Source organism: Dipodomys spectabilis, unplaced genomic scaffold (assembly GCF_019054845.1).
Source record: "Dipodomys spectabilis isolate Male_0828 unplaced genomic scaffold, ASM1905484v1 ptg000705l, whole genome shotgun sequence".
In the NCBI taxonomy this organism is placed as follows: domain Eukaryota; kingdom Metazoa; phylum Chordata; class Mammalia; order Rodentia; family Heteromyidae; genus Dipodomys; species Dipodomys spectabilis.
Window position 1 is genome coordinate 68230 of NW_024871382.1, and position 10626 is coordinate 78855.

Below are 10626 nucleotides of genomic sequence, written 5' to 3' on the forward strand. Positions count from 1 at the left end.
CAGTTAACTGGAGATAAGAGTCTCATGGACTTTTCTGTCTGGGCTGACTTCCAACCCTGATCCTCAGATATCAGCCTCCTGTCTAGCTAGGATTGTAGGCGTGAGCCACTGGTACCCTGTAGAATTCTTTATCTTACCTTCCCTCTACTTAGATGAATAGAGGATAAGCACCAATAGCTAAGCCTCTAGCTTCCAGTAAGAGGAGAAACTCTCTTTTTCAGAAATGAAATTGTCCAGATCAAAGGCATCACTTACTAGTATCTGGGAAATTGACAGCTATGACAACCCAAATCAAGATTGTTAGAGAAGTCTCAGAGTGGACAACCCAGATTCTACTCCCCTTTTTGTGTCCCTCACAAGTGCATTGACAAAGGAAATGCCAGGACTGTACAGAACTCACATGAAAGAGAGACTAAGCTGGACCAGTAGATAAAATTATGTTTCAGAAACTAATAGTCTAGGAATGTGAGAAACAAGTAAATTTTACCTATTTATTCACCAGTAGATACTGATTGGAATTCCAGACTTTAAAACCTATCATTTTTATAGATTTTTAATTATTAGGATAAATCATAGGAAATTGCTACTCTTAGAGTTCAATATCAGAGCAATGTCACATGTTCAACATATATATATATATATATAATTTTATTTTGGGGAGTCGTGGGGCTTGAACTCTGGGCCTGGACACTGTCCCTGCACTCTTCAGCTCAAATGGAGTGCTCTACCACAGCACCACTTCTGGTTTTCTAGTGGTTTATTGGAGATAAGAATCTCACAGACTCTCCTGCCCAGGTTGGCTTTGAACCATGATCCTCAGATCTCAGTCTCCTGAGTAGCTACGATGACAGGCATGAGCCACTGGTGCTTGGCTGAACATAATATTTAAATAATAAAAAGCAACCAAGGAAGGAGCAAGGAACTGGAGGTTTTATAATTATATTATCACAAAAAATGAAATTTGTTTGACCTTTAAAATTTATAAAACATTTATTTATTGTACTTTGATTGGCCTTTAAACAGCCTTATGCTTATATTACATTCTGCAAACTTTTAATTGTTGAGAAATTCTAGATCTAAACAATTAACTACCTGCTTGAGTGGCAGCTGCAATGACTGGGAAGGGGACAGAACTCAGACTGCCTTGCCTTACATGTCCAGGCTCCACTGTCCAAGAGAATCAGGAGATGGAGACTTGGGAGAGACGCCAGACAGAGGCAGTGGGAAAAGAGCAGAGCCAAGGATGATACATAAACAGAGGCAAATCCACATATCCACGGGGTCAGAAGCCTTGGGAATACCTGAAACTGGAGAATGTCGGATAGTCAGTTTTTTAAGGTGACCCAGGGTAGTATCCGTGATACTGTTTCCAAGAAGGAAAACCTGAAATCTTCTAGATGTGAGCAAACCAACCCTGTCTTAGGAGCCATGGCCCCCAAAGCTGTGCAAATGTTCACATGAAGAAACTGAGAAGAATGTATGCTCAAAGAAAAATACAGATAGGGAAAAGGTGACTTTCGTCCGATGTTTCTGGATGAATTGGTGATTGTACCACAGCCATTCACACACCTGCAAGTGAGCACACATCTACACAGACAGACACCTTCACAGATGACCTGAGGCGGTGTGAAACGCTGCAGTCTTGCTCTCTACGGCACCTCCCTTCATGTCTGTGACTGGCTCTGGTTCAGAACCAGGACCGTGTGCTGCTGAATCTAACTCAGTCCCATTAGGACCAAATGATGCTTCTGTGAGCAAATAATTTCTTTTAATTTTTGTATGCAATCCCCAGGAAATGAGAAGACAGTTATGAGACAGAAAACATGTGCAGTACAGAAGAGGTAGCAGGTGCCTAAGAGTAACTTCTACTACATACTCTGGTCCCCATAATACAGGGTTATTTGTGTGGTAATGAAAAAAATTGCAGAAAACAAAAAAACAGAACTGAGGCGTAGCTCTTTGTGGTGAACATTTGCTGCACCCAGAGAAGCAGTAGGATCCGAAAAGATCCATAAAATACAAGGCATTCTGCCTCTGTTCATTCAGTTCCACTGAAGATTACACAAAATCCCTCCTCCACTTGGAGCCTTCTGTTGAAAATGCAACCATGGGAAGTGGCATTGTGGCTTACGTGGTAGTGTGCTAGCCTTGAGCTGAAGAGCTGAGGGACAGCGTCCAGGCCCAGAGTTCAAGCCCCATGACCACCAAATAAAACAAACAAATGCAACCCCAGGGAGAGGGCATGGATCCCTTGCAGCTCAGAGGGCTTTCCATGCTGTTACTCCCTCCTCCAAACATATTGATTCGTTCTTCCTGGGTTGGGCTCTGGCCCAGAGGCTGGGAAAGTGTGTCCCTTTATTCACCCTATGGTGGCTCCATACCACTCCAGTGCATTGCTTGTGGTGCTCTGACATCTAGGCTATTGCCTAATGGCTTCAAATTTTCCTTGGGACATAGGCTTCATTTATTTTTCCAATTATCTGTTTTGAAAGTATATAAAGATAAAAACAAGTTGAAATTCCGTGACTCCTCTGGAAAAAGAGCTCATTGAAATAAATTCTTGCATTCTAGGGCATGCTAAGTCGCACTGATGCAAGTATGTGCTCTTGACAATCTCACTTGAATGAAATCAATATGGCGAGATTTTTGCTGCTGTTCTTCAAAAGATTGTGAGTATCAGCATCTGTGTCCTTGACTTCTCTTTTTAGAAAAAAAGAAAAAGGACATTTGAGAAAATGTCTAGAGCTCAGGGTTCTGGACCTGTGAGGTCCAGGCAAAGCAGAGAAAGCACAGTGGCCAGTCCTCAGGCACAGACCTGAGCATGACTGCTGTGAGATACCACGAGTTTGTCCTTACGGACATCTTACATTAAGCAGTCCTCACTTGACAAATGCTGTGGGCCACACCTACAGTCTGCTTTTAAAGTTGTTGGAGAGAAGATGCTTACAACCATGGCCACCCAGAAGCCATTCTCACAAACCTCTATGCCCCCACCACCCTCTCAGAAGTGTGCTTAGATTTTGGAACATTTTTGCTAGATTTTGCTACGTAAGTTTTATGTCATGAAAGATTTTAATTAAAGATTTTTAAATGTTGAGTAAAGCGTTCACTAGCCTTGCCTGTAGTATATATATATATATATATATATCTATATATATGTATATATATATTGCAAAATAAAAGGGCTCTCTAGCTGGGGTCTCTGACTAGGGGGAAATGGTGTGAAGACTCCGTTCTTTCAGTGTCTTGGCTCATTGACAGTTTGGAGCCAGAGCATCCCAGAATACACAAATGACTGGGCTCTGGGTATGAAATGGACTGTGGAAGGAATCTGACACACCTTTTTAACCAAGATCTTAGCTTAAAGGTTTGGGCATAAGTTCTGAACTTGAATTTATTTTGGTTATAAATTTTAAAAATTTATACAGCATGTGTTGAGAAATCAATTCTGTGGTACAGTGCCTAAGACGGAGTTCAATCCAGAAAAGGGAGTGGAGAAACTCACTCCTGTAGTCCTGTGTGAGGGCACAGAAGCCGGGTACCTCAAAGCATCAAAGCACTGCATGCCAGTCTGCAGAGCTGGTAACAGTGCTGTGTGCATAGGAGCATTGTGGCTGCACTGACAATCAAGTCTGGACCTGACATCTATGGGGTGGGGCCTCTCACCAAGTCTCTTTCTTTCTGTGTGCCCCTGCATACTTTCCACTCTGCAGCACAGTCACCTGTAAGCACTGCTGCACAAAGTTACTCTCAAGTCAAGCAAACAAGGAAATCAGTTGGATAGAGGACATATAGCCCTTCAGAACTGTCCAGAGTAATCATGCCCCAGAGGTATGGCTGGAGCAAGGATTTGTAGCCCAGCCTCTTGTTTCCAAGGCCTATCCTCTACCCTTTACTCAGCAAAAGCCTGTAAGCACCTCAATCTGAAATAGGCCACAGCTGAAACAGTGGGGGGACAATTAGATTGGGGGACAACATAACAGTTGTGAGAAACTTCCTTTACATGTTTGCACAACAATAAAGAGGGTGATCATATTTTAAAGAAGATATGCAGGTCTGGGAATGTGGCTCAGTGGTAGAGTGCTTGCCTAGCATGTATGAAGCCCTGGGTTCCATTCCTCAGTACCACATAAACTGAAAAAGTCAGAAGTGGCACTGTGCCTCAAGTGGTAGAGTGCTTGCCTTGAGCACAAAGAGGCTCAAAGACAATGCCCAGGCCCTGAGTTCATGTTCCAGGACAGGCGAAATAAAATAAATAAAAATAAAGAAGCTATGCAAATTATTCCATTATCCAAGTATTGGCTACTCTCTGTTAGGTTAAAAAAACAAACAACAACAACAACAACAACAAAACCAATTTGGGTGTGTTTTGGTTTTCGCTTGTTTGCCTGGTAGATTTTTGTTTTAGACAGGTGCTGCTGTGTAGACTGACCTCACGTGCACAGCTCCCGTGCCTCCACCACAGGCCGCCACACTTGGCCTGGGAAGAAACTCTTAAGGGTTTGATCTGTGCTCTCACCCCTCCAGGAATCTGAGTGGAAACTTTTCTAAGGGGGGTGGACATTCCAATTCATCCATCCAGAGAAGTGTGTCTCCATCGTGAGTTCAGATGTGCGTTTTTCTTTCTGTGGCATGCATAAAGCTCATATGATCAAACTGACCTGAGGATGGGTTCTATGTGGCCAGCAGATGGTGCCTTGCTTCTTGCTGGGAGCACTTTCCAGATGGTGGCAGAGAAGCCCCTGAGATGCCAGTGATTCTGGTGCTCTGCTCCTGCTGCCAAGAAAGCTCTGACCCCAAGGGCAACCTGCAATGCCTGCTTCTAGCAAATGGAATGTGGCTAAAAGGATGGGATTTTCCCCATCCAGAAAGCCTCCAAGTTTCTGGGCTCTGTGTTGGGCCCTCATTCCTGAGGTGCTTCTGCGACAGGGAGTTGACCTCTTCTTCACAGACCTCAGGCCTGGCAATAATTCAGTTGCAGCTTTGTCTTGAGGCCAAGGACCCATATGTACCGCACCCAGATTCCAAAAGTTAAAGATTGTTCTAATTCACTAAGCTATGGGTATTTTGTTAGATCTTTGTTAGACAGACACATTTCTCCATCCTGGCTTCTTACCCTTAAGGAACATTTACTTAAGTATCTAAGGGGAAATTAACCCACTCATCCAACTAATTCTTCAATGATTAGGAGAAATAACATGCATATTTTAAAATGTATAGAGACAAGGAATGAAAAATGAAAACAACTGATAGAAAAGGCTCAGGGGTAGATTTTTTTTTTTTTTTTGTTTAGTCCTGGGGCTTGAACTCAGGGTCTGCGCACTGTCCTTGAGCTTCTTTTGCTCAAGGCTAGCTCTCTACTACTTGAGCCACAGTGCCACTTCTGACCTTTTCTGTTTATGTGGTACTGAGGAATCAAACCCAGGGCTTCCTGAATGGTAGGCAAGCACTCTGACCACTAAGCCACATTTCCAGCCCCCAGATTTTCAAGTAGAAGGATTTCAATTTACATCAAAATTAAACATTACCCATAATGTAAATGAAAAAGACCAGTTTAAAAAGGGAATGAGATAAAACTGGTAAAAGTGAATATTAGCAAATGAAAGTGTGAACAAAACAAAAATAAAAACAATTGAGCTTTTGTTTCTTTGTTAAGTGTGAGCAAGTGCTCATATCTGCAGTCTTGAGGACCAGACCACAGGATTGGAAAACAAACACTGCCTTCTTCTGGTCCAGAGGTGCAATCCCTATAAGAGAGACACTTGCCTTGTACAAGGAAAGAAAAAAGCATACAAAGTGAAAGCATTAATATACATACATTTGTCAGGTTTTATTTGGAAAATATGGGCACAGCTGCTCCCAGATGATCAGACCTGAGAGCTCTGTGGGCACCAATGTTTCCACACCCCACTCCATTTTCACACTTAGCCAGAGGCTCCACGTCTGTGTTGTTGGAGTCAAGCAACTACAGATCCAAAGCATTTATAGAAATATTTTATTTGTATTAAAAGTTCAGACATTTTTCTTGTCACTACCCCCTAAACAATACAGCATGACAACTTTTTTACACTACATATTTTCTCAGCTCAACTTGTGCCAGCACTTTTGTCATGAGTATATACTAAGATTATACAACAGTACAGAACTCCACTTTCTTGCTGGAGAAATGAATCTGGTAAACTACAGGTTTCCTTTGCTAACGTGGGCATGAGGAAAAACTTACATGTATTTTTGTGGTCATTTAAAAATATGTTCATGCTAAAATGTAAGAGTGATTGCACAGAGCTTATTAATAATATTTATAAGTGGTCTGGAGAAAGAGGCTTTATTTTTATATTGTTAACATAAAACACATGTTGCACATAATGGAAATAACTTAGTTGTTTTACAAATAAATTCTATGAGCGTACAGCTTTCAAATCACTTGCTAATAAGAGTTTTAAGCAAAAGTAAAAATTAAATTTCTCTAGAATGCCATTTTCCCTTAGAGTCGTGGTATCTCAAAAGAGAATGTATGGCTTTCTGTCATTTAACTATCTGCAAATGAAAGACAAAATTATCTTCACAACAATGTGCATTATTGTTTGTATGAGAAAGAAAAGCCAGAGTCATGTGCAGAATAATGATTCCAGGAGGCAGCAACCAGGATTGCCCAGGTCCCTCTAGAAACCACAGTCAGTGCCACCTGGAGTGATTCCAGCCTTGCAGCACATGGTGATATCTGGAGCCTGTGAATAGGAAGCAGGTGCCATAGCATCTGTAGGGAGTACAGGGCACTGCCAAGGGTCACAGACACCTCTACAAATCACAGACTCCTCTACAAGGGAGCATCTACCTCTACAAATCACAGACACCCCCACAAGGGAGCATCTACCTTTACAAATCACAGACACCCCCACAAGGGAGCATCTACCTTTACAAATCACAGACACCCCCACAAGGGAGCATCTACCTCTACAAATCACAGACACCCCTACAAGGGAGCGTCTACCTCTACAAATCACAGACACCCCTACAAGGGAGTGTCTACCTCTACAAATCACAGACACCCCTACAAGGGAGTGTCTACCTCTACAAATCACAGACACCCCTACAAATGAGCATCCAGCTCAAAATGCTGGTGCTTCTGAGGTTGAGAAGTCCCAAGGGAACTGAATCTCAAAATGACCTGCCACCACCTTTATGCATTTGTGAAAATGCGGATTCCAGGCCTAAAGGCTGCACTCACTCCGCTGACTGAGTCCCAGGCACAGATGCTTCCACGGGAAAAAGAAGAAGCTGGTTGGTATCATCTACTTCAAGCATTGTCATCTATTTCTAAGGAACAGAAAACAATGAGAGGCTGTGGGCCAATCAGAAGCCTGTTCAGTACTAGTGTGTGTGTGTGTGTGTGTGTGTGTGTGTGTGTGTGTGTGTGTTGTGGGGATGGGGGAATCTCAACATATAGTGACATCAGAAAACAGTCTGCACATTCATCAGATAGTTTTTAAATGGTCCTGCACTAGGCATATGCCCCAAGAAATTTGAAGAAGAGCCTTGAGAACAGTTGCCATTTCAGGATGTTGGGTGGAACTAAAGGTCAATCACCAGGTTAATGAAATTAACCAAAATGGGAAGGTCAAATACTACCTGTCATCTCTCATGTGAAAATTCTAGTCCTTAAACTGAATGAAACGAATTCTGTTTTGGGGTGGGTACCAGCAAGTGACAAGAGGGCAGAAGGAGGAGGAACGGGGGAGGATATGGCTGACATAGTGTGCACACACACAGGCTAGCACTACAAGGAAGCTTATGAATTTGTTTCAGGAAGGGGAGAGAGGGATGAGGGAGAATGACAGAGTGGCAGAGGTTGATAAAGATTCACTGGATGAAACCCTTGTGTACAACTAATATATGCTAATTAAAATGAGAGAAGATATCTTTGCATCCCTGTTCACAGTAGCTGGAGTTTGGAGCCAATGACAGCAGTGTGGAGATAGAGGCATCAGTAGGGAAGGAAGGGCGTCCCAGTGCGATCCAAACACCCATGGAAGGGAGACTAGAAAAAGAGAGCATGACGCTTAAAATATAACATTATGCCACCTTGAACAGAAGGAAAATCCAACATGTGTTACAATGTATGCACCTCAAAGACATTCTCCTAAATGAGAATGTCTTCATATCTGAAGTATCTCAAGAAACAAAATCACAGAAACATCATGAAATGGTAGCACATCTGTACAACTCCTTAATAACAACAATAAAATTATATTAAACAATCATGGAAACAGAAAATGGAAAAGTGACTGCCAAGAATTGAGGGAAGGGAAAGAAGGAAATTAGTGGTTAATGGGTTTAAAGTTCCACTATTGCTAAATGAGAAAGTTCTAGACATCTGGATGCAAAACTGAAATGTACTTAACATTGCTAAGTATTTACTGAAAAAAATGCTTAAGAAAATCAACTTAATGTTTTGTGACTATAAATACAGTTAAAAATCAAGAAAAAAATTAAGAAGCACAAATCCTTACATAATAACACATGATCACTCTAACAGGATTAATAGAAACTTTATGATGTCAAGTGAACAGAATAATGCCATAATAATGTCCAGAGTAGCCAGCTCTTCTTGGCACTCAATTTGAATCCATTTCTATGAGCCACATCTGTAGGCCACCAGCAGTCAGCCATATCTGTAGCTGCAGGCACCCATGGCAGAGCTGCAGTGGCTCTACCAGGAGGGAGATGAGCTGAGCATCTGGGTGCCAATCTGGCTGCAGCTGGTACATAGTGGTTGGTGAGAATATCAGAGAACTGAGCTGGACAGAGTTTACATTTTCCTCTAACAGTAATGGAAGAAAAACAAACAGGTTGTAGCCTTACTTCTTTCCATATATATTTTTTATTGTAAAAATACTGTACAGAGGGTTACAGTTACAGGAGTAGGGTAATGAGTACATTTCCTATCAAGCATTGTTATTTCTTCCTTTGTTTTCTTCCTACCATCCCTTCCCTCTCACCTCCCCAACTCCTCCCTTGCCCCCCAAAAGTGTAAAGTTCATTTTCAACATAGTGTCTTATGCATCTCACTGTTACAATGGGTCAACCTGTATCCTAATTTCAGCATTTTGTTATTCCCTTTCTTCTCCCCAAATTATAAAAATGTATATTCAAGATGCAGGGTACTGGAATCAAATACAGTAAAAATAGGGGTTATACCATGGGGGAAGAACATACAAAAGAAACAAAAGAAATCAGTCGGGCACCTGTGGCTCACACCTGTAATCCTAGCTACTCAAAAGGCTGAGATCTGAGGATCTTGGTTCAAAGCCAGCCAGGGAAGGAAAGTCTGTGAGACTCTTATCTTCAATGAACCACTAGAAAATCAGAAGTGGTTGTGGCTCAAGTGGTAGAACGCTCGCCTTGAGCTGAAGAGCTGAGGGACAGCGCCCAGGGCCAGAATTCAAGCCCCATGACAGACAAAAAAAAAAAAAAGAATCACAGTAGTGCATTATAAGTATGTTAAAAACGATAGCAAGCAAGAAAAAAAAAACACCGTGTCCCTGTCTTGGGGTTCATTTCACTTAACATCATCTTATATGGTCATATGTACATAGCTTTTGACCTTTTTGCTTGTCCTAGACATATACTAGTTTTTGCAAATAAGGGAAACCATGGGATCTATGTTTCTTTGGGCCTGGCTTACTTCACTTAGTATAATTTTTTCCAAGTCTTTCATTTCCTAATGGGCACTGTCATTCTTTCTGATGGAGGCATAGAATTTCATTATATATATACATATACACACACACACACACACACACACACACATACATACACAATGTATATGTATATGTATCTATATATATATATATATATATATCACATTTTTTGATCCATTCATCTACTGAGGGGCATCTGGGTTGGTTCCATATCTTAGCTATGGTGAATAATGCTGTGATAAACACGGTTGTGCTGGTAGCTTTGGTTTGACCTTGTTTGGGATTGTTTGGGTAAATGACCAAAAGAGGGATTGTTGGGTCATAGGGGAGCTCTATGTGGAGACTTTTTTTTTTTTTTTTTGTCGGTCGTGGGGCTTGAACTCTGGGCCTGGGCGCTGTCCCTCAGCTCTTCAGCTCAAGGCAAGCGCTCTACCACTTGAGCTACAGCGCCACTTCCGGTTTTCTGGTGGTTTATTGGAGATAAGAGTCTCACGGTCTCTCCTGTCCGGGCTGGCTTTGAACCGCGATCCTCAGATCTCAGCCTCCAGAGTAGCTAGGATTACAGGCGTGAGCCACCAGCGCTCGGCTTATGTGGAGACTTTTGAGGAACCTCCATACTGCTTTCCAAAGTGGTTGAACAAGTTTACACTTCCACCAACAATGCAGTAGGGTTCCCTTTTGGCCACATCCCCTCCAGCATCTGTTGTTATTAGATTTCTTAATTATAGCTATTCTAACTGGAGTGTGGTAAAATCTCAATGTTGTCTAAGACCCCAAATACCAAAAACAATTCTTAGCAGAAAGAACAGAGCTAGAGGAATATCAATTCCAAATTTCAAACTCTACTACAAAGCCATAGTAATCAAAACAGCTTGGTACTGGCACAAGAAAAGACCTGAGGACCAAATGGAATGGGACTAAAGAC